At 42.2% G+C, this 27,192-nt stretch overlaps 1 protein-coding gene and 1 long non-coding RNA gene across 11 annotated transcripts in view; one reads left to right on the forward strand and one right to left on the reverse strand.

Annotated features, from left to right (window-relative positions):
- The window catches only part of rbfox1 (RNA binding fox-1 homolog 1), a 2,577,027-nt gene that overhangs the window by 1,782,702 nt on the left and 767,133 nt on the right, over nt 1–27,192 (reverse strand). The gene's annotated exons all lie outside the window — the stretch shown is intronic.
- On the forward strand, nt 1,984–7,061 carry LOC120542573. The gene is made up of 3 exons (XR_005636208.1): nt 1,984–2,050; nt 2,233–2,396; nt 6,801–7,061. It is a non-coding gene; the product is annotated as an uncharacterized LOC120542573 (long non-coding RNA).

A 27,192-nucleotide genomic window follows, 5' to 3' on the forward strand; every position in this document is an offset into this window, starting at 1 on the left:
GTGCAGCGTCATACCCCTAGGTGGCAGCAGGCCCGTGATGGAGTCTACAATTCTTCACAACCCGTCAACATCCATGATACTTGACCTGCTGATTCAAAGCAGAAGCAATGTGCAAAGGCATTTCAATTTATACATTTAATTTTGTAGCTCCAGAAGTAAGTCAACAGATTAGCTGCTGAGAAGGCACACGGCCTTTTATCGGAGCACTACTGTAAGGTTTCCATCTTCAGGTGAGCCACAGTGTTAACACTGGAGAAGCTGCTGATACTTCTGTGTGATTTTCAACATCTAGTCAAGTGACACTCCACTGAGGCCACAAAACTAAACGGCTAAAATGAAAGTTCAGTGGAGCCCATAAGACGCCGAAGGTCTGTCCTGGGTCCAAATCACTTGGTCACAAGTTTCAAGACAAGCTTCATAATGTGTGCTATACACTGGATTCAGAACATACTCAAAACTCCTTCACTTTCTGCACACTTTATTGTGTCAAAGATTTCATTTTAAATGGATACATTTGCTATTTTGGCCTATTAATCTACATTCAGTAACCTCTTACAGAATGTTCTGCCAATTAATTAAAAATTAAAAATGGAAATGTCTCCTTCCTAGAAGTCCCTCTACTGTGGCACTGCATGCTGTGTTCAGGTGAATCCTGTGAATCCGTGGACTTGATTGGAGTCCACTTAGATAGAAATTAGGGTTAGGGGTAGGGTTAGATTAAAAGGCACTATATGATAGATAGATAGATAGATAGATAGATAGATAGATAGATAGATAGATAGATAGATATAGATAGATAGATATAGATAGATAGATAGATAGATAGATAGATAGATAGATAGATAGGCAGATAGATATGATAGGCACTAGATAGATAGATAGATAGATAGATAGATAGATAGATAGATAGATAGAGTGAAAGGCATATATAATAGATAGATAGATAGATAGATAGATAGATAGATAGATAGATAGATAGATAGATAGATAGATAGATAGATAGATAGATAGATTTGATAGGCACTATATGATAGAGGCACTATATAATAGATAGATAGATAGATAGATAGATAGATAGATAGATTTGAAAGGCACCATATAATAGATAGATAGATAGATAGATAGATAGATAGATAGATAGATAGATAGATTTGAAGGCACTATATAATAGATAGATAGATAGATAGATAGATAGATAGATAGATAGATAGATAGATAGATAGATAGATAGATAGATAGATAGATTTGAAAGGCACTATATAATAGAGGCACTATATAATAGATAGATAGATAGATAGATAGATAGATAGATAGATAGATAGATAGATAGATAGATAGATAGATAGATAGATAGATAGATAGATAGATAGATAGATAGATAGATAGATAGATAGATAGATAGATAGATAGATAGATAGATAGATAGATTATGAAAGGCACTATATAATAGATAGATAGATAGATAGATAGATAGATAGATAGATAGATAGATAGATAGATAGATAGATAGATAGATAGATAGATAGATAGATAGATAGATATCTCCGGTCCGTACCACGTGGAGATCGTGTCGAAGGCATGGCGCTGTGTATAACACGCTAAGAGGCGGGCCCGCATTCTGATGCTCTCTCGCTCGCGGAGGCTGTAATTAAAACCCTGTTAACTTTAGCACACTTGGGGATCTGTTACACAACAGGCTCTTCAGGCTAGCCCTGCATGATATCACGCTGAAGAAGGAGATTGTGAAGATTAACGTACGAGAGCAATGTACAGATGTAAAGAGCAGCCATCCCTACAGTGACACTGAATTACTTATCTGCTGCTGCATTAACACAGATGCCCCTTAATGACTCCATTAGGAACGCCAAGATAATTATGTCACCAATTTGCCATTAAACTGCATTCATTTTTATGTTTTATACTGCAAGGTGAAAGAGGAACAAGGGAAGTGCATATTTTTTCTTCGCTGTAGCGGAAGATTTCTTTTAGCAGGCTGAAGGACAAACCGCCCAAGTGGTAGACAAGACCACAGATTTACACGACGTGCGCTGTAAGTACTTGTGGTGTGGTGTAACAGATTGAGATCACCCTCCTTAAATTTAAATTTCACAGGTCACTTGCTACTGTGCCTGTGTTAAATGTTATAAAAATACATGGTTTTATGAACTTTAGGTTAAAGAGATTGGATTTCAGCTTAGTCTTTGTTTTTATTTTATGGAATGGCACTGGTAGGCTTCCTTCTGTCCTCATTTCCACTTCATGGACTTTCATTGCCAAGTGAGTGTAAGGGATGTTCAGAGTAACGGAAACGAAATGGCAGCTAAACTCAGCCACCTACCTTGAGACTTAATTTTTCAGGCAACTCCACACTAAGGATTTTCTACCATTTTCCAAAGGTAAGTTTCTTTTTGTTTTTTTTACCATTGATCTGCAACATTAAAATGAAAGTCTATTACTAACACAGCATTACTGATTATCCCTAAATATGTCATCCTGTGATTGCCCCAAACCTGCAACATGGAGATGAATAATACATTTAAGTGTGCCTTATAGAGAATTAGTGGAGTGAACGGATTTTTTTGAATCACTGTCGATGCTTAACTGAGGGACTAAAACACTGAGACTGACTGAAGCCAACATTTTAAAAGCTGTCCGTCAGTGCTTTATCATGGGGTCACACATGTAAAGTAGGCAGTACGGCTCAGTGGCCGAGGCTTTGAATGGTGATGGCTATGGTGCTGATCAAGTTACTGTCATCTACAATTTAATTTATTCAAATAGCAGATGCTTTTATCCAAAGCAGCTTACAAAAGTGCTCAGTAAAATTTAATAAACATCAATTTGGGGTACTGTATGGGCACAGGTGTTACAGGATAAGGTTAAAAAATTGATCACCACAATTGAAGAGCTCAGAGAAAAATACAAGCGAGTTACACTTCCTAGGTTACAAAATACTAAAAAAACAAAAATTCAACAAGAGAGAGAGACAAGAGAGTCAAACGTTTGAATGGACGGGGGCTGCTGGTTCCACCAGTCAGGACGTACAGACAAAAATTCTGGATAGAGGATCTGATGCCACACAGGGGTGGTGTGACGGTCTGGGTGGGCTCCACTCTCCCTTGTCGCATCCGAGAGCCTCGTCGTACCGGATAGTCATGAGCAGGGCAAAAGAGGACACAGACATTCCACAAGGGGTTGGCACAGACAGTGGCAGGGCTTTTATTGAAATCAAACAAATGAATAAATAAACCAGGCATTTAAGAAATCCAATAAAATGGGGTTACACTCCACAGACAGTACTTTCATATAAATAAATATGAGCTCCAATGCGTCCTAAAATCTGGTGTCACCTCTGCTCATCCTATCCAGACCTTGCAGCCAGAGAAGCCACCCATCGACAGGTGCAGTCAACCATAAATACCTGGCAAGGGTCCCCATTGCCAGTCCTTTGGCTTCCATGAGGTGCCATGCTGAGCCGCACACACGTCTCCCGTCGCCTGTCACTGCATAACGGGCCAATCTTGCTCTCCAGCATCGCTCAAGCACCTTCAGCATGTGAATGATGATATATAAATTAAATGTATTATTATTATTATTATTATTATAATTATTATTATTATTATTAATCAGAGCGCCCTTCTTCAACCCCAGGCTCCTCACCCTGAGACTCACTCCCGACAACCAGCCTCCATTCCTCATAGTATTGACTCTCCCCTTTCTTTCTTTCTTTCTTTCTTTCTTTCTTTCTTTCTCTTTAACTTCCATTCTCTCCGTTCTGACCTTTCTGTTCTTTTCTCTTTCCTCGTTCCCTTACTTCTCTGTCATGCAGGCTCCATTATACAGCCTGATCGGTTGCAGTTGTGACCCTCTGCCCACTCCAAGGTGTGAATGAGGCATCTGGCTGATCCCTTCACATTTGCACGTGAGTGGGCGATCAGCCAAACGCTGCAATCAAACCCAGAGTGGCACCGTCATAGGCACACCTGCACCAGTTCTGAGCCTGTATGTTCACAGGACACAATTATTTATTTAAAAACTGAACTGCGCCATGGACCTCTTTTCACAGATGGCATCACTAGACGCCTTTCAATAGTTCTGAGTAGTCGAGAATGAATATAGGATCTTACAAGTGTCTCCATACATGGAGGTGCTGTTAAAATCCAGAGACAATTCTTTCATATAAATAAATCTGAGCCCCAATACACCCCCAATCTGTAGGCAACAATCAAGGATGTGAACTGAATATGTGCTGGGACAGGGAGCCAAAGTGGCGATTGGAGAAGAGGAGTGACATGTGCCCACCTCAGATGGTTGCACGCCAAATGTGCCAATGCATTTTGAATCATCTGCAGTGGCCTTGTGACACATTCCGGTACTCTGGCCAGAGTAGACAACACCAAAGCATGGTCTGATCTTGTGGATGCTGTATCAAGTATTTCTGCTGGACCAAGAGACGGTGGAAATGTGGTCAATGTAGGTCAGCTGGTCATCAATTACCACCCCACTGACTTGGTGGGTGTTAGCGGTAATGACCAAACTGAACAGATGGAGAGGTTGGGATAATAAGAGTGTCCGACTTTGGCAGGCTGTGCTGGAGATGGTGCACCTTGATCCAGATTGCAGTATCATTGAGACATGCAGAGGTTCAAGAAGATTCTGTGTGGACCTCTGGAGGGAATGACAGGTACAGCTGGCACAGCAGTAAGAATAAAAAACGCAGATGCTGGATGATGGTACCTAGTGAGGAAATGTGTAGACAGGTGCAGAGAGGACCTGGCACTGATCCTTGGGGTGCCCTCATGCTAGCCTGGTGCCCACCCTGACATCACTCATCAGCAGGACCTGCCCAAGCGGTAGGACTCAAACTTAGCTTAGACGTGCTGAAGGTGGAAAAAAATAATACACAATAATTATACTGAACTACAACTCGGTACTCTTAGGGGGTCTCAAAATACGGTTCACTTTGCAAAGACGCAAGTAGTGTGGCAGACAGTCGGACTTCAGGGACTTTCAAAACTCGACTTGATGTTTTTATAGAAAGGACTGAAGAGATTTGTTGGGCTGAATGGCCTGCTCTCGTCCAGATTGTTCTAATGTTCTAATATCTCATTTTCTTAACATGAAGATGAACTGATAAGCTATCAAGCATTTCACTCCGTCCATGTCTGGTTCAGTCTTTGCCAAGGAAAAGAACCTTCTAGAACACACATAAAACATTCCTGGCTGTATTTCTGTCAGGCAAGGAGCATCAGCTCGGTTTAAAATGACTTTTAAAAGAAACCGGAAAAGTTTCAAAGCAAGACGTGTGTCAGGTAACTGAGCTGGCTCGACACTTGTGCCCGCACCTTCAGCGGCTGTGCCAATAATTAGTATCTGTGATTACGTGTTAATGTGACACCGACAAGAGCAGATTGCAGACACAGCAAATGATGAGCGACGTTTGTTAATGTCTAGCATAGAAATGGCAAATTTCTTTCAAAGGAGGCAATTAAGCCACTTGGAACTTGTAAAAGCCGTAGTCGTCTTTCCTTGTTTGATTCTGTAAAATTAGGACCAAGCAGATATTTCTCACCCGAGGTCCCCAAACTGTGTAAAGGTCACCACGTTCAGCTTTAAATGGCAAGCCGAACAAGCTTGCATTTGATCGTTTCTTTATCTTTTTTTCTTTTTCCTTTTCCCTTTTGTTTTTTCCTCTGTGGCACATCTAAAGTAGAAATGATCACCAAGCAATGAAGTAATTAACAAGCACTGAAGTCCCAGCACAGTAGGAAGATAATCGCCAATTTGCTTGAGTCATGGATACCCTTGAATAAGTGAAAGGTAGACAGATTAAGAACATCAAATGAAACGAGAGCGTTGCTGGGAGAAGGCTGTTGATTATTAAAATGTAAGCCGCCCACTTGGGCTGAATGGGAAGCACTTTTTTGTAACAATTAAAAGCATTCAGAGTTCCTGTGGTCATAGCTTAATGTGTGTTGAAGTTGCCAAATGTGTGAGAGACCATCCCGAGTTCCATTTGTGACAGTATCAGTCTGTGTGTCTGTCTTACCGGGGGACACCGTCTTATTGCTACAGTTAAGGTTCTTCATCTTCTTGTGTATCACTGCATGTTGTATTGTATTGGGGCCACCATGTTGTCACCACAGCAAGAGTCCTTCCCATTTACCGTCTGAAAACAAGTCCTTCCCTCAATTCTGTCCAGTCTGCCAGTCTCTGCCATTGACCCATAAACACTACTGAACTTTTACCGCAGCACCATTGAAAGTATCTTGAGTGGACGCATCACGCACCCAATCACAAAGTCCTGGGACTGACCTTTCGCAGCTTCATACCATCTACTGAAGCAGCCGCCTGAGGAGAGCTGAATCCATCATCTCTGATGATGCCCATCGAGCTCATGTCCTGCTTCACTTCTGACATCTGGGAAGCGCCACCGGATCCCTCGTCACTCCCTCCACCCGCTTCAGGAACACCTTCTTCCCTCAGGCCACAAAAGCCACTGACCTACCCTGTATAGTGTGCTATACCCACCTGCTGGTTTATGTGTAATTGTATTATACGTTACTTTTTTTAACTTGTGACCACTAGGGGCGCCCCAGGGCCCCCAGACTCAAGGCACAAGTGCAAGGGTTCAAATAAACCATATTATATAATACAAAAGTACTTTTTCCAGGTTATTCCTTGTCACACATGTGCCTCAGAGGGTCACCTTCCAAGTTCCTTACAGGTAGGTGACACCCCCCCTAGCCGAGAGGGGGCACTATCTTTGTTAACTACCTTGCCTTCTCTTTATTCCACAGCACGAAAAGAACACCACAGTGAGGGCACCTAACTCTGCCCCTTCTGCTCCCTAGCCTATAAATTGAAGACCGTCCTGAGGAAAGTGTCACTTATGGAATAAGCGACCATGGAGAGGAGCTTCACCAGCTGACTGATAAGAGCCTTGAGGGAGTAACTTAACTAGCTGATCATTGTGGGACCACCTTATTTTGTTTGTATGTGTGGCAAGCGCCATCAAGCATTGTTTCATGTTGTATAATTATGACAAGTAAATGGGGACAGCCGACTTGGCACCCCAAAGACATGTGAATTACACTCACCTAAAGGATTATTAGGAACACCTGTTCAATTTCTCATTAATGCAATTATCTGATCAACCAATCACATGGCAGTGGCTTCAATGCATTTAGGGGTGTGGTCCTGGTCAAGACAATCTCCTGAACTCCAAACTGAATGTCAGAATGGGAAAGAAAGGGGATTTAAGCAATTTTGAGCGTGGCATGGTTGTTGGTGCCAGACGGGCCGCTCTGAGTATTTCACAATCTGCTCAGTTACTGGGATTTTCACGCACAACCATTTCTAGGGTTTACAAAGAATGGTGTGAAAAGGGAAAAACATCCAGTATGCGGCAGTCCTGTGGGCGAAAATGCCTTGTTGATGCTAGAGGTCAGAGGAGAATGCGCTGACTGATTCAAGATGATAGAAGAGCAACTTTGACTGAAATAACCACTCGTTACAACCGAGGTATGCAGCAAAGCATTTGTGAAGCCACAACACGCACAACCTTGAGGCGGATGGGCTACAACAGCAGAAGACCCCACCGGGTACCACTCATCTCCACTACAAATAGGAAAAAGAGGCTTCAATTTGCACGAGCTCACCAAAATTGGACAGTTGAAGACTGGAAAAATGTTGCCTGGTCTGATGAGTCTCGATTTCTGTTGAGACATTCAAATGGTAGAGTCAGAATTTGGCGTAAACAGAATGAGAACATGGATCCATCATGCCTTGTTACCACTGCGCAGGCTGGTGGTGGTGGTGTAATGGCGTGGGGGATGTTTTCTTGGCACACTTTAGGCCCCTTAGTGCCAATTGGGCATCGTTTAAATGCCACGGGCTACCTGAGCATTGTTTTTGACCATGTCCATCCCTTCATGACCACCATGTACCCATCCTCTGATGGCTACTTCCAGCAGGATAATGCACCATGTCACAAAGCTCGAATCATTTCAAATTGGTTTCTTGAACATGACAATGAGTTCACTGTACTAAAATGGCCCCCACAGTCACCAGATCTCAACCCAATAGAGCATCATTGGGATGTGGTGGAACGGGAGCTTCGTGCCCTGGATGTGCATCCCACAAATCTCCATCAACTGCAAGATGCTATCCTATTAATATGGGCCAACATTTCTAAAGAATGCTTTCAGCACCTTGTTGAATCAATGCCACGTAGAATTAAGGCAGTTCTGAAGGAGAAAGGGGGTCAAACACCGTATTAGTATGGTGTTCCTAATAATCATTTAGGTGAGTGTATATCGATTCTTCAGACTACCATTTCCTTTAAAACACCAGCAATTCCAAGTACAACTCACTTATCTCTCCTGGACTAAAGTCAATAAAGTTGCTCACATATTGGCAAAGGAAGGGTCTTTAATTGAACAGAAAGGCAGGTCTACCACTTACCTCTATGCTAGGACACTCATCAAGGCCAAACAACACACCAAGAGATGGCCTCCACTGGGAATAACCCATACCAACTGCTTACAGCATGTAAGCAAATAGCAAACTTCAGACTCCGCACAGGCCAGAATCACCTAAACCACCACATCTACACGAGTACTGGATGGGTCAAAGTGGGCAGCCAGACAACAGAGTGTCTACTACGAGACTGTCCTTGCTGAACAAGACTTTGAGACACCAGATCTGAATGGAGAAAACACCAGTGATACAGAAAATGTATGGCAGGATTTTGGTCTCGTCTGTTTCAGAACGACGTCTGAGACAGAATTCCGTTAGCTTATCTTTCCTTTTTTTTATATCATCCTAAGGTATCCAGTATTTACTCAAACTGAGGGGCTTCAATTACAGTATATGCAAGTATATATAAGCACTAGCCATCCCCCTGCGGCTCCACCCACATAGAAGTGAAACAGGACAGCGAGGAGGGTCCTGCCCGACTTCCCATTCCTGATGTCATGGTTCCCCCTCCCCTCGGCCTGCAAGTGAATTATGATACTTAACGCGATGAGAGAAGTCACAAAATCAACCTGAATATTCAAGCAAATTATTGAAAAATCCCGATCCAAATCTGTTAAATAGTTCTCTCGTTCGCTAGCTAAGAGGATATAAGATGTGCCCGAAGCTGGTGCCTGAGTGAGTGGGGCAGGGCCTCCGTTCGGCTCGGTGCATCTCTCTTGGATTTGTCCAAATAAATCAGTACCGCAAGCGAACTATGAGAGAAGTCGCAAAATCAACCAGAATATTCAAGCAAATTATTGAAAAATCCCGATCCAAATCTGTTAAATAGTTCTCTCGTTCTCTAGCTAAGAGGATATAAAATGTGCCCGAAGCTGGTGCCTGAGTGAGTGGGGCGGGGCCTCCGTTCGGCTCGGTGCATCTCTCTCGGATTTGTGCAAATAAATCAGTACCGCGAACTATGAGAGAAGTCGCAAAATCAACCGGAATGTTCGAAGAAATTATAGAAAAAAAACTGATCTAAATCCGTTAAGTAGTTCTCCCGTTCGCTAGCTAAGCGGATATAAGATTCGCCCAAGGCTGGTGCCTGAGTGAGCGGGGCAGGGCCTCTGCTCAGCCAAGTGTGTCTCTCTCGGATTTGCACAAATAAATCGTTACCGTAAGCGAACTATGAGAGAAGTCACAAAATCAACTGGAATGTTCGAAGAAATTATAGAAAAAAACCTGATCTAAATCCATTAAGTTCTCCCGTTCACTAGCTAAGCAGATGTAAGGAATGCCCCAAGGCTGGCGCGTGGGTGAGGAGGGCTCCTCCACTCAGCCTGTAGCCTCTGTCTTAGATTAGCGCAAATATATCACTCCTGCACGCGAACTACGATACTTAGCACGATGAGAGAAATCAACCGGAATGTTCAAGCAAATTATAGAAAAAACCCAATCTAAATCCGTTAAGTAGTTTTCTCATGAAGAGCGGACAGACAGACAGACAGGCGTTGGATTTCATAGATATATAGAGATGATTAGCAGAAACAGGCCTCAAATTCAAGCTCAAGGTATGGCCTGCCAGAGACTGACCTGGAACAGAGAGGCGAAGGCACAGATCTCACGGGACCTGACGCTGCTGCTTCGCCTCCAGTCGAGAGTGAAAGTGGGAATGAACGTGCAAGTGATTCGGGCCAGCAGAGCTCGCTTATTCCAGAAGGTTCATTGAAACCCAAAATGGCCTTACCTTCCATCCATGAGCTGACAACACTGACTCCAGCTGAGCTTGTTACTCCACCTGCGGAGCACGGAGAAGACTCAAACGAACAGTCCGGGCCAAAGGTAATGATCACTGCAATGATTACCACAATAACTACCAGACTCAGAGAGGACATTGTGGTGGGCATTAGAGATACCCAGACTATGGAAGGACCCGGGGAGAGAGTATTTTTGGGACAGTTTTTCCCCTAGGCTGACAGAGGGCAGCCCCCTTGGTTTCCAGCAGGGCTGGGGATAACAATTCCTGTTGGAGCCCGTGGCTACCGCCAGGGGGCACATGAACCTTTCCTGGACCTTGTTTGGCTACATTTCTGCCACACCAGGAAGTGTGGACGGAAGAAGCTCGTTGGGCACCTGGAGTCCTTCTGAGTGCCCTATAAAAAGGGGCCAGTCCCACCATTTGAGAGATCTGGATGAAGAGGACAAAGCCTGAGGAGGAGTGGAGACAGATGGACTGGTAGCAAGAAGGGACTGTGTGTTGGGGTGTTGTGGTGTTGGTGATTGGTGCACTGTGCTGTGGGGAGCAGGGTGACAAGCTCGCCAATTGTAAATAAACGTGTGTAATGTGGCCAAATCTGTCTCCTGCCTGTCTTTGTCCGGGTTAGGATGGCAGTATGTGCTCTGGTGTCTTCACAACCTAAATGAGATAAAGAGCAATATAAGGAAGATTACAAATGATGTAAGGAAAGATATAAAGTACATAAACAAGACAAACGAGAAGCTGCTTCAGGATATTAAAGACCAAGAGAAATGTTTAAGTAATTGCTTTGAGTCAACCTTTAAAGTTATGCTGGAGAAAATGTATGGCAGCCTGAGAGTCCATCCGGGAGGCCAGCATGTCTATCTGAGTGAACGACTAGAAGAAGGAGAAGTCCTTTTGAGTGCACTGTATGTGTGAGTGTAACTGAGGGTGTCATCTTGACTGTGCCCACAGATGGCCTGGCATTCAAACTGGGGTCTGTTCATGCCTTGTACCCAATGCTGCCAAAATAAGCTCTAAATACACCGATGCTGGATAATGAAATAGTGAGAGAGACCGAGAGATGCCTCATCACAGCGTCCACGATGACAACTTAACATAAAATTATAGTCCATTTTAGGCCTAATCTGCATATTTCTATATTTGATTTGCATTAAGTTTTTTCACTGGCATCCAAATGTTTGTCAGGAAGCATGTAATGATGCCCATTTTGTATGGTGTCCTGTTCACAGAGAGACCTGCTCCTCTTTCTTCATGCCTGATATTTAATTGAAAACCTCAGAGACCAAGTTAAAGAAGGCATTATGTGTGTGCCCTGTTAATGGACCAGCAATCAACCCAGGGTAGGGTCCTGCCTTGCACCCATTGCTGCCAGGACAGGTGCAGACTCCGATGACCCTGAACTGAATGAAACAGACAACAGAGTTTAACCCTCTCCTGTTTCCACTCTAGACTGGTAGCTGCTCTCGCTAGGCTTGCCAACTAAGCAGCTGACCAACAAGACGTATTTCTTTGGTGAAACGGCTCGATTTTTAAGATCCATTCACCGCACCCATTGTTAAAATGTCTGTTTTGCTCAATTAAATTGCCAGACAGCCAGGACTGTGGTGGTCAATAAACTCTCAAAGGCCAACATGAAGAGATAATGAAGATGTTGAAGTGCACGTCTGCTTTTCACCTCGGTTCACCTGCTCCTCTTGCGAGTTTTTGACTGCTGACTTAACTTTCTGGCTGCTCTATCCTTCTCTGGCTGTACAGATGCTCTTGTTAATATTCACTTGAGGCTCCATTACTGCTCTGACTTCAGACTTGAACAGAAAAACTTTCAGAAAGCCACTTAAATGTTGTCATTTCTACTTTAGACACAAAAGAAAAAAGAAAATGCTTGTATCAACAATGACTTCAAAAAGTAGTGCAGGTTTTTCATGGTGGGTTTAGTCTGCACTGCCAACTGTTCGTGTGACCCCATGCATGCAATTACTTCTGCTCAGTTGGGTAAAATGTGCATCTGTGTGAAATTTAGGATGAATCATACATCTTATTTCTACTATGAATAAAGTTCTTGTCCTGGTTCTCTCCCTGTGTGGAGTTAGGGTTTAGGGTTAGGATTAATGGCGAATGACCCATATAGGGTACGCTCTGGAACACATAATCTAAAATATTAAATTAAATTTACTAAAAGGTCTTAGACCAGCATGGCCGTCTCTCTAAAAAACAAATCCTTAATTAATATCATTTTTCTATCATGTGCATATAACCATCATATTAAATTTACCTTATTTATATCCCTGGTTAAAGGAGTAGGGTCTAAACCAGATACTCCTCCTCCTCCTATCTCCATAATAGATGAATTTAAAAGATCTAGGATATATATGTACGCAGTGATCTATCGCTTTATCGCGGTTCAGCTATTATGGATATTTCTGTGGAACATATCTCATTTTCTATCGTGGAAACTTTTTTATAGTGGTAGTTTTTTATGGGTTTTTGACAACTTTTTACATTGAAATAAGCATTTTTCTATGCTAAACTGTTAATAAAAAAACAATGTATTACTGTAATTATAACAAATATATATATATATATATATATATATAAATAAACTGCTCAAAAAATTAAAGGAACACTTTGAAAACACATCAGATCTCAATGGGAAAAAGAAATCCTCCTGGATATCTATACTGATATAGACTGGGTAATGTGTTAGGAACGAAAGGATGCCACATCGTTTGATGGAAATGAAAATGATCAACCTACAGAGCCCTGAATTCAAAGACGCCCCAAAAATCAGAGTGAAAAAATTATGTGGCAGGCTAGTCCATTTTGCCAAAATTTAATTGCAGCAACTCAAATTGTACGCAGCACTTTGTATGGCCCCTGTGTTCTTGTATACATGCCTGACAACATCGTGCATGCTTCTAATGAGATGACAGATGGTGTTGTGGGGATCTCCTCCCAGATCTGGACCAGGGCATCACTGAGCTCCTGGACAGTCTGAGGTGCAACCTGGTGGCATTGGATGGACCAAAACATAATGTCCCAGAGGTGTTCTATTGGATTTAGGTCAGGAAAGTGTGGTGGCCAGTCAATGGTATCAATTCCTTCATCCTCCAGGAACTGCCTGCATACTCTCACCACATGAGGCCAGGAATTGTCGTGCACCAGGAGCCACTGTACCAGCATAGGGTCTGACAATGGGTCCAAGGATTTCATCCTGATACCTAATGGCAGCCAAGGTGCCTTTGTCAAGCCTGTAGCGGTCTGTGTGACCCTCCATGGATATGCCTCCCCAGACAATCATTAACCCACCACCAAACTGCTCATGCTGAATGATGTTACAGGCAGCATAATGTTCTCCATGGCTTCTCCAGACCCTTTCACTTCTGTCATGTGCTCAGGGTGAACCTGCTCTCATCTGTAAAAAGCACAGGGCACCAGTGGTGCATCTGCCAATTCTGGTATTCTATGGCGAATGCCAATCGAGCTGCATGCTGCTGGGCAGTGAGCTCAGGGCCCATTAGAGGACATGGGGCCCTTGGGTCACCCTCATGAAGTCTTTCTGGTTGTTTGGTCAGAGACATTCACACCAGTGGCCTGCTGGAGGTCATTTTGTAGGGCTCTGGCAGTGCTCATCCTGTTCCTCCTTGCCCAAAGGAGCAGATACTGGTCCTGCTGATGGGTTATGGACCTTCTATGGCCCTCTCAGCTCTCCTAGAGTAACTGCTTGTCTCCTAGAATCTCCTCCATGCCCTTGAGACTGTGCAGGGAGACACAGCAAACCTTCTGGCAATGACACGTATTGATGTGCCATCCTGGAGAAGTTGGACTACCTGTGCAACCTCTGTAGGGTCCAGGTATCGCCTCATGCTACCAGTAGTGACACTGACTGTAGCCAAATGCAAAACTAGTGAAGAAACAGTCAGAAAAGATGAGGAGGGAAAAATGTCAGTGGCCTCCACCTGTTAAACATTCATTCCTGTTTTGGGGTCATCTCATTGTTGCCCCTCTAGTGCATCTGTTGTTAATTTCATTAACACCACAGCAGCTGAAACTGATTAACAACCCCTCTGCTACTTAACTGACCAGATTAATATCCCATAAGTTTCATTGACTTTATGCTATACTCTGATTAAAAAGTGTTCCTTTAATTCTTTTGAGCAGTATATATATATATATATATATATATAAAGGGAGTAAAAATTCAATAAGTACATCCTACCTGTAGTGTACTTTACAGCCAAATTATAACAAAGCATACGGTTTTCAGCAGTCACTACGTGTGCTAGACCAAAGTTCATTAGAACAATATTATAATATATAATAACTAACGTATATGTAACATTTAAGCAATACACTAGTAAAGCATAAAACATACTGCTACAGACAGGAATACGTAGACAGAGTTGCAGTTCATAACGAAATGTACATAAACTTTTCATTTGTCACTACATATGCTAGACAAGAGTTTGATAGAACAATATGTATTATAATTTATAATAACTATAACATAACTATAAATATTGAGTAAAATGCAGTAAAAAGTCAATATGTATATAAAATAATGAACATTTAATTAATACAGTACAGTTAATCATTTATACGTACATTGTACATTACAGTAGACAAAGAGTTTCATGTTACAGTACCCTGTTATTGGCTGAAAGAGAAGAGTCAACCAATCAGAGTGGGATTTTCATTCTCTTGGGCTCTGATTGGCTGCTGCTAACGTGGTGTTTTCTCACAAGAACAGTGAGAGTGAGTCCCCGACATATCTCAGTTCTTTACGTATCGCGTACTTTGCTTGTGGTCCGATTGTTGTGAGCAAACTTTTTCTGAACTTTTCGTTTTCCTTTTAAATCATTTCAATTTAAAGCCTACGATGGCTCTCAAGTGCCCTTCCATATTGCAGATTTTCACCTATCGCTGATGGGTCTGGAACGGAAATTCCGCGATAGGTGGGGTATTTTCATTTTTTATTTGCACTTCATGTTGTTACACTGTGGACCCTGAGCTTCACAATTTCGTCTATCTGTATACTTGTATATGGTTGAGATAACAATAAAGTTTGCTTTGACTTTAATTTAATGCATATTAATCATAAATAAATAATTAAATAGTGATAAATAAATAATTTATATCTTTAAATAATGATCTTATATATATATACATTTTTAATAAAAACAAAAATAATGGGTTTTAAAAGAAAAGAAAGGGTTCCAATTCAATTTTTAACATTAGTGCCCTTTTTGTAGATGTTAAGATTAGAGTTACTATTTAACTATCAAGTCAAGTTAAGATGGGGAGCATGCGCTTGTACAGCTCATTGCCGCACCCACTACACAATGAAACAATTTGGGAATTGGCATCCCCTCAGGCAGACATGTGGTCCAGTCCCACCCTCCAGAAATGACCCTCTATCTGCCACAGCCAGGTGTTACGTGGGCGACCCCTTGGCCTGGTCCAGCCACTCAGGACCCCAACAATGAGGATCTTATGAGCTGGATCACCCTCGGGGAAACGCGCCACATGGCCGTAGTGCTGTAACTGACGCTCCCTCACAATGCTGGTCATGTGCCTCAATCAGGACTCCATGAGCAACACAAAGTCAAACCAATGGTACCCAAGGATTTTCCAGGAGAGACACAGCACTGAAGGAGTCCAGTGTTCATCTCAGGTCACTGGATAGCGTCCATGTCTCACAACCATATAGCAAGACAGGAAGCACCAGGACTATAAAGACTTGGACCTTCGTCCTTTTGCAGAGATAACAGAAGTGCCACACACCCCTTTATCAGCAACCTCATGACCCCCCCATGCTCTCCCAATCCGTCTACTGACTTCATAAGATGAGTCACCAGAGACATGAATGTCATTGCCAAGGTAAATAAACCTCTCGATATGTTGATATCGTCTCTGCAGACAGACACACTGCTGATAGACGTGCCCAAGAGGTCATTAAAGGCCTGGATGTTGGTTTTTATCAGGACACTCCTAAACCCAGACACTCAGACTCCTCGCTCAGTCTCTCGAGACCCCTGATCAGAGCCTCCATTTACTCCATGAAGACCACAGCATCATCAGCAAAATCAAGATCTGTGAATCTCTCTTCACCAACAGATGCCCCACATCTCTGCTCAACACCCAGTCTATACAAGCATTGAACAGAGTAGGAGCAGAACACACTCCTGACGAACCCCAGAATCAACTGGGAAAAACACACAGAGGCTCTGTCTCCACTCTGCACAGCACTCACAGTACCAGAGTCCAGCCCGGCCATGATATCCAGTAATAATTAAAAAAATAAGAGACAACAGGGCATTAGACTTGGGCCCTAACACTCAGGGCTTTCCACCAGGACATCCCAGCGAGGCTTAGTCTTGGAAGTGAAGCCTCTTTTGCATTGTGAGGACCCCTTGAACATGGGAATGGCCGTTTTATGCCAGAGAAGGTTAGGGAAGCATCATGAGATGCACACTTGTGTGACAACAGTGACACATTTATAATTGTTTTTTTTTAAATGTATCTGATGTTTGAGATCAACGCAGACGTAAAATTTACTTTCAAAATGAAAATGGAGGACCACTGTTATTGCATCAACATGAGCAGAAATGTTACTGATTACCATCGTGTGCTGCAAGGCACCCTGGGCTTAAGTAGAAAGCGACTTATCTGCATTGTCGTGAGACCGCCTTGGGAATGTACAATAAAACGTGCAGTAAAAAAGGGCTTTCTACAGAAAATAAAAAGAACCAATTAAGAAGAGAGAGTACTTCAGACTAACTTGAAGTTTTAACATGCTGACTGAATCGAGAGGTCAAGGCTTTTATTAACTGGGAGAAGAAAATGTGATTGATTGGCTGATTAATAGAATGAAAGCTTTGGTGGGAAATAGCTTAAAGTGCCAACATGAATAAGTTTTATTTATGAAATTGGGCCCTTGATGGAGATTATATGCAACTTTTCTGTGTAACTGCCACCACGGCTCTGCTATTTCTGATCACACAATTTAGATTTTGTCTGTTTCTATAAGCATCTGAAGTGCTGAGATAACCTGTTGTACCTCTTAATTACCCAATTTCAGAATGTGACAAATGACATTTCTGTGCCTCGGGATCGTTTCACTATCAGTGAGTCAAAAAAGTAGTGCATAGGTTCAGAAGAGATTCATCTTTTGTCAGAATCGACATCTTTAAAAATCTAGTTATATAGAGTGTGAAAGAATGAGTCTCAACACACTGGAACGGTTTGGGGCAGCCACCCATATATTGTCCCTGGCTGCAAAAATGGTTTTGAAATTAGCTTAAATAATAATAAATGAAGAAAAGTCAGTAATAAATAAAACTAGTAATAAAGGTCAGTAGAAACAAGACAGAATACATGCGTGTGAATGAGAGGGAGGTCAGTGGAATGGTGAGGATGAGGGAGTAGAGTTGGCGAAGGTGGAAGAGTTTAAATACTTGGGATCAACAGTACAGAGTAATGGGGATTGTGGAAGAGAAGTGAAAACAAGAGTGCAGGCAGGGTGGAATGGGTGGACAGCAATGATTTGTGACAGACGGGTATCAGCAACAGTGAAAGGGAAGGTCTACAGGACTGTACTGAGACCAGCTATGGTATATGGGTTGGAGATGGTGGCACAGGAGACAGAGCAGGAGGTGGCAGAGTTAAAGATGTTCAGATTGGCACTGCGTGTGATGAGGATGGACAGGATTAGAAATGAGGATATTAGAGGGTCAGCTCAAGTTGGAGGGTTGGGAGACAAAGTCAGAGAGGCGAGATTGCGTTGGTCTGGACATGTGCAGAGGAGAAATGCTGGGTTTAATGAGAGAAGGGTGCTAAGGATAGAGCTGATAGGGAAGAGGAAGAGAGGAAGGCCTAAGAGAAGGATGATGGATGTGGTGATTGAGGGGTGTGACAGAGCAAGATGACAAGGACAGAAAGATATGAAAGAAGATGATCCGCTGTGGCAACCCCTAATGGGAGCAGCCAAAAGAAGAAGAAGAAGATAAAAAGTAATAAATAATAATAAATAGTGCATGGATCAAGTTCCAGACTGAACTGATTTAGTGGTGGAAAAGATGGCACATTTAAAAAGTGATGTAATCTGAGGCCGGAACTGGAAGTGACATCATTCTTGGCACCGGAACTGGAAGTCACATCATTCTTGGCGCCAGTACCGAAAGTGATGTCATTCTTGGCAGCAGAACTGGAAATGACGTTATTCTTGGCACCAGAACTGGAAGTGATGTCATTCTTGGTGCCAGAACCGGAAGTGATGTCATTCTTGGCACCAGAACTGGAAATGACGTTATTCTTGGCACCAGAACTGGAAGTGATGTCATTCTTGGTGCCAGAAATGGAAGTGATGTCATTCTTGGCGCTAGAACCAGAAGTGATGCTGTTGTTGTTAAATCAGGTGGGTTTTCCTGTATTTGGCCTGCAGAGACAACAGAAGAAGGTTCAGCACACCCTGCCACCCCCTGGCCTGGCAGATACTTACCTGCACTCGGTCCATTCAGCTTCTTCCTAATCACACGGGTGTGTCAAGAGTTTATTATTCACTATAATCTGCAAGCATTGCATTTATTTATTTGCTTATCTGTATAAAAAATAGCATGTTATACAAATAAAGCACATTAACCTCCTTGGGGTTAACCTCAAGTATCTCTTGGGGATGGAATTCTATATAAACACAGTTAACCCCGAGTCTTTCTCAGGTTAAGCTGTCTTGATGAGTTGTTCTTACACTCGGGACAATACTCTTCTGCCATTGTGTGGATTGTCCCGGTTCAGCAGGAAACAGATGAACCGGGAGATGCGTGCAAAAGGCGAAATAAAACAAATAAAATATAAATGAAGTGACCAAAAACCAGAGGAGAGGCAAGAATCAAGTTCAAACATCAGGCAAGTCACAAAGATCAGTTACTAGAGAGAGTATTTTTTGTGTTTTGAGGAATTATGGACAGATCGGATGAAACTCAGTTGCAATCGCTGATCTTTTATCCATTCGTGCCAATGAACATAATGTCATGACCCCGGAGACCACACTCCTAGAAACATGGGATACAACCTTAAAGATGGTTACACAGATTAGTGTCTAATACGGAAAAAACAATAGGAACCTACAATTCAGCCCTGATCATAACACGGATGATATTATACTCTGTGACAACTCATCAATATTCATGAGTGGGGTGGAGCCTTCAACTAAAACACACAGTGGCGTGTAAACAAGAAGCTGTAAAGCCAGTTTTAGAGCAAACTGAAAGTGAACAATTAGTTGAATCACAAGAGGACAACACAACGTGGTCATCAGACGTTGACAGTGAAACTGATGAGCGACTGAACCGCCATGACATGCGATGGAGTGCAGTATCAATGAAAGGAACAGACAGACGGAGAGACGTTAGCCCCCTGTGCACAATGCACCAACTGTCGATGAAAATGTGGATGCCACTGAGCCTGTGGTAGCCTACAATAACACAATGCAAGGTGACACTCATGGGATCGGACTCTGACATCCTACCCCTTCATGTGCAAGCAACAGAATAGATATTCGAAGGAAAGTGCGCTTCTACTGTCCCGACTGTGACACTGGGCTGTGCATTGGTGACAAAGCATATCACTTGAAGGACGAGAACTAAATCTGCATGAGCACAGCCATGGACACTGGACAAACATTTCTTACTTTATTTATGTTGACATGTTGGTATTTACAAGTTTCAGTTCCACATAAAAATGCTAAGTTAACATTTTTGACTTATTTTTTCTGGCTAAGGAGGCCGCTGTTACAATAAGATGTGCAAATGAACAGGTGGAGAGTCTCCTGAAAGATACAAGGAATACGGACAGGCTCGGCCATTTTGGGTACTTTCAAAATGCTGTATGCTAGAGAAAGAAAACTGGATGCTTCAAAGAAAGAGTCTTTACTAGTAAAGAATGAAACAACTGACGTGAAATGAAATTCGTGGTGAATATTTGCAAACCAGTCTGTGCTTTGCCACAATCAGAACAAGTAACATTTGCACAAATATTTTCCTCTCAATGGCAACATTCTTCTCCATGTGCAAGTGCACGGGACAGTTGATTCTGACGTTGAGCGCGGAAAGTGTGCCGTGGCTAGTGTGGATGGAAATTTTGACTTGGGGGTCACATAGTCGTTTAGGGGGAATACAGTTATTGTATAGGAAGTGTTATGGCATGCTTGTCATATTAAAAATGAAGCGTCTGTCTTAGAAGTGGCATAAAGGGTTAATAAACGTCAACAACTTGAAAACCAGATAAAGGTGAAGTGAGTAACGTGATGGTTTCAAAAGTGGCCAACTGTTATGTACCCAGTAAGACTTGCCAGTGCCACACACACAGAAAACTCCATAAAAGAGTAAGAGTTGAATTCAAAACTATTGGGAAGGACAAGAATGTGGTGAAATGAGACGTTTATTTTGGCGACGTATTTGAGTGTGTAAGGTAATGAACCAATCAGAGCAAATGCCAGATGTCATGTAGGCATAACTTCATCTCTGCTATGCCAATTCAATTCTCTGCAATTGCCATCCCTTAGAAGACAGCTGTGATTGGGGAGCTCCCTTCTTCATGAAGAGATAATTAAAGACGTGATGAACAAGTGTCCTCCGGCCTGCTTCCTGCCTCAAAGGGGTCCAACGTGAGAACATGATTTCTTTCTTTAATATATTTCCAGTTTCATTTCTTCCCCACTAGACAGCACCTACTGTAGATTGACTCTCACACTCTGACTGGATAGTTAAGCATACAGAATCTTCAATAATGTTGGACTTTCCAAAGACAATATGATAGCAGAAGACCAAACGCAAAGAACTGCGTTCACTTTTATTCTCGTCACTATGGATTCTTGCTGACTAAGGAGTTCAGCGTGTCCTCAGTGAAATGTGGCAGAGCTTGGGGTGAGAAGATTACCGATTTACTGACAGATGAAATGCTGTGAAGATCAGAAGGCTCTGTTAAAAGACAGCATTAAGGATGTGAAAGGCCCCTCTGTTTGTGGGTGAGGGACCTGCAACAGCTTGAATGAGAACAGTAAATGCTGAAAACACGCAATGTAGGCGGCATGATCCATCTGCCTATTATTTACTGTCCTTACTGAAGGACAAATAGCACTTGAAACACTAGATCATGGTGGCAAGGGCAGGTGCCATGGCAATTTACATAAAGCTACACCCCATTTCAGGAGCATCCTGCATTTTTGAAAAGTCTGTTTGCATACAGCGTTCTCATTTGTGGGCAAAATGTATAAAGTGGCATACGGCACTGTCACCTTTCATGGCTCCTTTCTGCCTGACAATTAACTGAATAACTTTCAGATGAATGCCACCATTTTAATGCTTACTGTGAATTTTATTTTAACTTTGAGCTTAACAAACTATATAAAAGGTGGCACATTAAGTCCCAATGCCAAATTTTTCAGAGCAGTGGTTGATAGACAGATAGATAGATAGATAGATAGATAGATAGATAGATAGATAGATAGATAGATAGATAGATAGATAGAAGATAGATAGATAGATAGATAGATACCATATTTACTTGTGTATCATGCGCACATTTTTTCCCAAAAATTAGCATTAGAAAATCAGGTGCGCATCATACATGAGGAAATGTAATTCTGTAATGTTTACTTCTTCTGCTTGGGCTCGCTCACTCATTCTCTCTCTTGCTCGCGCACTCACGTTCTCTTTCTCTCCAAACGCTTCCTATACAATCACAACACATGGCGTACACGGGGCAAAACGATTTTCGCAATTTTTTTTGTAAAAAAAGGGCGTGTGGTACACAAGTAAATACGGTAGATAGATAGATAGATAGATAGATAGATAGATAGATAGATAGATAGATAGATAGATAGATAGATAGATAGATAGATAGTGAAAGGCACTATATAATTGATTAGATAGATAGATAGATAGATAGATAGATAGATAGATAGATAGATAGATAGATGTTAAAGGCTCTATATGATAGATAGATAGATAGATAGATAGGATAGATAGATAGATAGATAGATAGATAGATAGATAGATAGATAGATAGATAGATAGATAGTGGTAAGACATGAACAAACAATTTGCCTCCATTGCTTGGCCCTGAAAGTCTCCTTCCTGGCGGTCATTCCCACCTGTGCCCTCAGTGCCTGGCGCTCAGCCACACAGCCCATTTCGATAATCTGACCTCCCTCACCTTTCCATAACAAGAAGAAGAAGAAGAAGAAAAAAAAAGGTGCCATCAAAGTGCATGCAAGCCTCCCACAGCTTCCATACCAAAAAAGATGCCCGCCGAACAATCCTTATTAGCCGATCTCCTGCACTGCTGCAAGCTTTCATTATAGCTGTGCTCATTCCAAATCCCTTTTAATTAGCCGCTCCGGCTTCACCTTGTCTGCTGTCATTTTTCTTCTGCTGTTTGGCAGCTTACAACTTTCAGCAGTGCCGTGCCGCTTTACAATTACCGCTTGAGTGTACAGAATAGCAGGGGAAATTGCTCTCCGCAGACCTCAGTGCCTGCTTTTGCAAAGGGCCGCTGTAAATGGAAGCGCCTTGACTAATGCTGATAATTAAGTTTGAAGGATAAAGGCGCAAGGCTCCTCTCTTGGACAAGGAAAGTGAGATGAAGAAAAAGAGGTACCTGTATCATAGCTGATATTTGTAAAATAATGCTTTTTTCACAGTCCCAGACGGTGCTCAGTGTGGCCTCTTGCCAGTATTGTCTGCTTAGCTTTGGTCAAATCTCCCATCATTTTAATAATGATTGCTCTTAAAATGCCCATTTACCTGAGCGATGAGAAATCTATTGACTCTGCAAATCTCTTTGACAAGAATATCATTTTCCAGCAATAAGCAAGTACATTCTTACAAAGCAAAAAAGAATTGGCTTCATTCATCTGAAGCTGCTGAAGTTTAACGAGAGTAGACCCCTGCATGCCAAAGTCTCCATCCCTGCTGAGGCTGCTAGCCCACCACCCTGATGGTGTAATGCCATCTGCCCCTTTACTGTCGCTGGGCTCTAACTGTCAAACACCCGAACACCAGGAGCTAAAGGCAAAGTCACCTTGTCTTTTCACCGCTTCACATTTCGACATCTCAAACAGAATAAACCTTCCCTGTGAGAATCCCACGGTTTTTAACACTTCTAACAGGAAAATCAGTCCCCAGGAGTGGAAATTGAGTCAGATTTTCAATTCACATTTAAATATAGGCTGTCAGCACACTATCAGATAATAAAAATATCCCACCACACTAACAAAGTGGCTGGCACAACTTATCTGTCTTACAAAGAAACGTGATATCCTTTACGCAGACTACAATGGCCTATAAAAGTTGTGATGTAGTGGCTGGGATGGGACAAGACGGGATAGGTGGGGGGGGATAGGATTAGGTTTCAAGTCCCAATACTCAGCGGCCAGCCCTGCGAAGTCCACTTCACCAGCCGGCAAAAGTGTAAAACCCTCAAGTGAGCCACATTTGGCAAAGCTGTCCCTCAATAACACTGTAATAATATTATATTTACACTTATTGACTTAGCCGATGCGTTTACCCAAAGTGACTTACAAAAAGAGGTCAGCGTAATCGAGCAGACGGAATCTGGGGGACAGAAAGATGAAGGTCTCAGGAGTGCTGGTCTGCTCAGGTCCACAAAACATTTTATCAGTGCTCTTAGAAAGAGAAAATCAACAATCTCGGACATGTCTGCTATTGCACTATGAGAGCAGCGACAAGCCACGAAATTAAAGAACGGGTTTAATGAACGACAAGACTCAGCGTCTCATTAAGCGACTGGTTGGAGTGAAATTGGTTGGAGTTTGAGGCCCCGACTTAGTTGGTCTTCTGTCGGCTCACTCACTTCACATTTCATTTCTGTTTGGCTGCCATTTAAGGAAAGAAATGAAGCAACTCAGAGGAACGATGAAGAAATCCAAGGGAACAAATCTTAAAAAAAGCAAATCAATTAAAATGAATTCACAAGAAGTTAATTAGCAACACAGAGTACTCATTAAAAAAAGGGTTAGAAAGAAAACCTGCAGCCATGGTGGTCCTTGGTGACCCCTGGCTTAGATGATGAGCATGTTGTGTCAACCTAAACTCCCTAAACCCTTTTCAGAGGCAGCGCCCTGTAGGACACTGTCTCCCATCTCTTATTTGTAATTGATGTTCCCCCTTACCCGTGTGGCCCACTCAGTGACTTGACCTTACTTTTTTTTTTAATTTTATTGTATTTATTAAAATCAAATAACATTCCATACACAAAACTCTAGTTTTACATAAAGAAACAAAGAAAAAAGAAAAAGGCTCGAAACAAATCAATCCCCACCCCTGAGAAAGAGAGCTTGGCCAGCAGAATACAACTTAAAGCTAGTAAAGACAAATTAATAGATCGAATAATAAATGACTAAAGATAAATGGAGTGAAGGAGGGGAGAGAACCTGCTTCCTCAATTTAAAAGCTTATTCTAAAATGTTATTAATTACATTCTGCCAGGTTTTAAAACAGTTCTGCACAGATCCTCTAAGTGAGTGTTTGATTTTTTCCAATTTCAAATAATATAAAACATCAGATACCCACTGACATAAAAGAGGTGAGTTTCTTCCAGTTGAGCGAGATAAGTCTACATGCTAATAGTGAAGTAAAGAGCATTCCAGTTTGCTTGACCTTCTCCACTTTCAGCCCCTCTGGGGGTCCACCATACAGAGCTGTTAATGGGTTAGGAGGGATTGCGACACTCAGGCTGTCTGATAGGGTCCAGAATGATGTTAATTTGGTGCACGTGGTCCAGTGAGGCTGGAGCTCGATTGCAGCGTTCGCAGGTTGGCTCTCGCCAAGGAAACATTTTGGACAATTCTAAACAAGAGAGATGTTCTCGATAGATAATGTTGAGTTCAATAATTGTATGCTTTGTGCATATGGAGCTCCAGTGAATTCTCTGCATTGCTACCTTCCACTCCTTTTCTGAGATGATAACTGAGAGATCCTTTTTTTCCCACTGTACTCTGGGATCTTTGAAAGGGAGGGACTGGAAAATAGTTTTATAAATTACAGAAATGCTGCCTGAGTCTTCCAGACTGATCAATATTTTTTCCGGCATAGAGGTAGGTGGGAGGTGAGGAAAATTGGGCAGGTTCTGCTTAACAAAGTTTTGAATTTGAAGGTAGTGAAAGAAAATGTGTTGCTGGAAAGTTAAACACCTTACTTGTGTTTCTGAATGGATGAGTAGTAATTTTCTCAAACTTAATAAGGAGAAAACAGAAATTTTAGTGATTGGCAATAATGGAAATAATGAGGTTATTAGAAATAAATGCATTAGGATTAGAAGTCAAGACAGAGGTAAAAAAATTAGGGGTAACTATTGACTCTGACCTGAATTTTAAATCACACATTAATCAGATCACTAGGACAGCATTTTTTTCACTTACAAAATATAGCAAACGTTAGGCCTCTTATAACATTACAAGATGCTGAAAAATGAGTTCACACTTTTGTTTTCAGTCGACTAGAATATGCCGTAGCGAAAAATTCATCACTAGAAGGCTTTTTACCTGAAAATACATGCTATTAGGACACGGGATAGACAGACAGAGTTTTAAGGTTTTATTGCAATAAATCAACAACACGGACTCAATTCGACCGAATGACATTGAGCCCTGAACATTGCCGTAATCGAAGTTTTTATAACAATTTCTTATCATTTTAACCTTGTTCAATGAGCTCATTCCACACCTGGCTATACTATCTATTGTTTATTTCAGTTTCTGTTTTTCTTATTCCTGATTGGTTCTTCAACTGGCCAGATGTCCTCTATTCCATATTTGATCTTTCATGGTGTCACTTCCTCCTCTAGCCTTTCACGCTATCATCCTCTTTAATAAAAGCCCTATGTGCATCCAGGTGTCCGTGTGTGTGTGTCTTCTGGTGAAGTGCGCATGCGCGGGGTCATACGGCACACGTTCAGTCTCTTCCTGTGCATTTCCTGTGCAGACACACACATAGGCGCATGAGAGACAGACACGCACACACAGGCGCGTGCACGACAGACACACACACACACACAGGTGACCACGCTACAGACACACGCACACACACACACACACAGGTGCCCGTGGGACGCACACACACACAGGCGCGTGCACGACAGACACACACACACACACAGGCTCCCCCGCGACAGACACACACACACACAGGCCCGCGCGGGCGCACACACACACACAGTTGCGCGCAGGACGCGCACACACACACACGCAGGTGCGCGCGGGACACACACACACAGGTTGCAGTGTTACTTTTCTTGGTTGTTTATTAATTTTTCAAATGTTCATTTTTTTTCCCTGTGCTTAAAACTCATTAAAAAAAAGAGTTTTTAGCAAGCGGGTCATAAGGCTATAGCGCGAACTCTTGCAGTGTTAGTTTTCTCTGTTGTTCAAGGTTTTCTTAGTGTTATTCAATGTTTTTACATTTAGTTTACTATTACGCTGTGCATTCAGTGGTATAATTAACTATATTTGTGCTTAAAAACGTAAAAAAATATATATTTACATACAGTTCATACGGTCTGGAACGGATTAATTGCATTTCCATACAATCCTATGGGGGGAAATTACTTCGGTTCACGACCAAATCGGGTTACGACCAGAGATTTGGAACGAATTATGGTCGTGAACCGAGGTTCCACTGTATTACTGTCATACAAAATTACAGGCATTTCACGGAAATACAAACCAGTATTACTGAGAGAGAAAATTAAAGGCACACAATACAGTGACGCATATTACAGCCACATACAAGGTCCCCTGCCATTTAATATAGACTGTTCATACAAATGGTTATGCACTACTGTTCTAGCGCCCGTTATTGTAACGGGCTTAATGTCTAGTACTATAATATTGGCCTAAAGCTAAACTTTAATTAAAAAGAAATGTTGTATATGCTTTCATTTAATCATTGCTTGGC

This window comes from Polypterus senegalus, chromosome 13 (assembly GCF_016835505.1).
Source record: "Polypterus senegalus isolate Bchr_013 chromosome 13, ASM1683550v1, whole genome shotgun sequence".
Lineage (NCBI taxonomy): Eukaryota > Metazoa > Chordata > Cladistia > Polypteriformes > Polypteridae > Polypterus > Polypterus senegalus.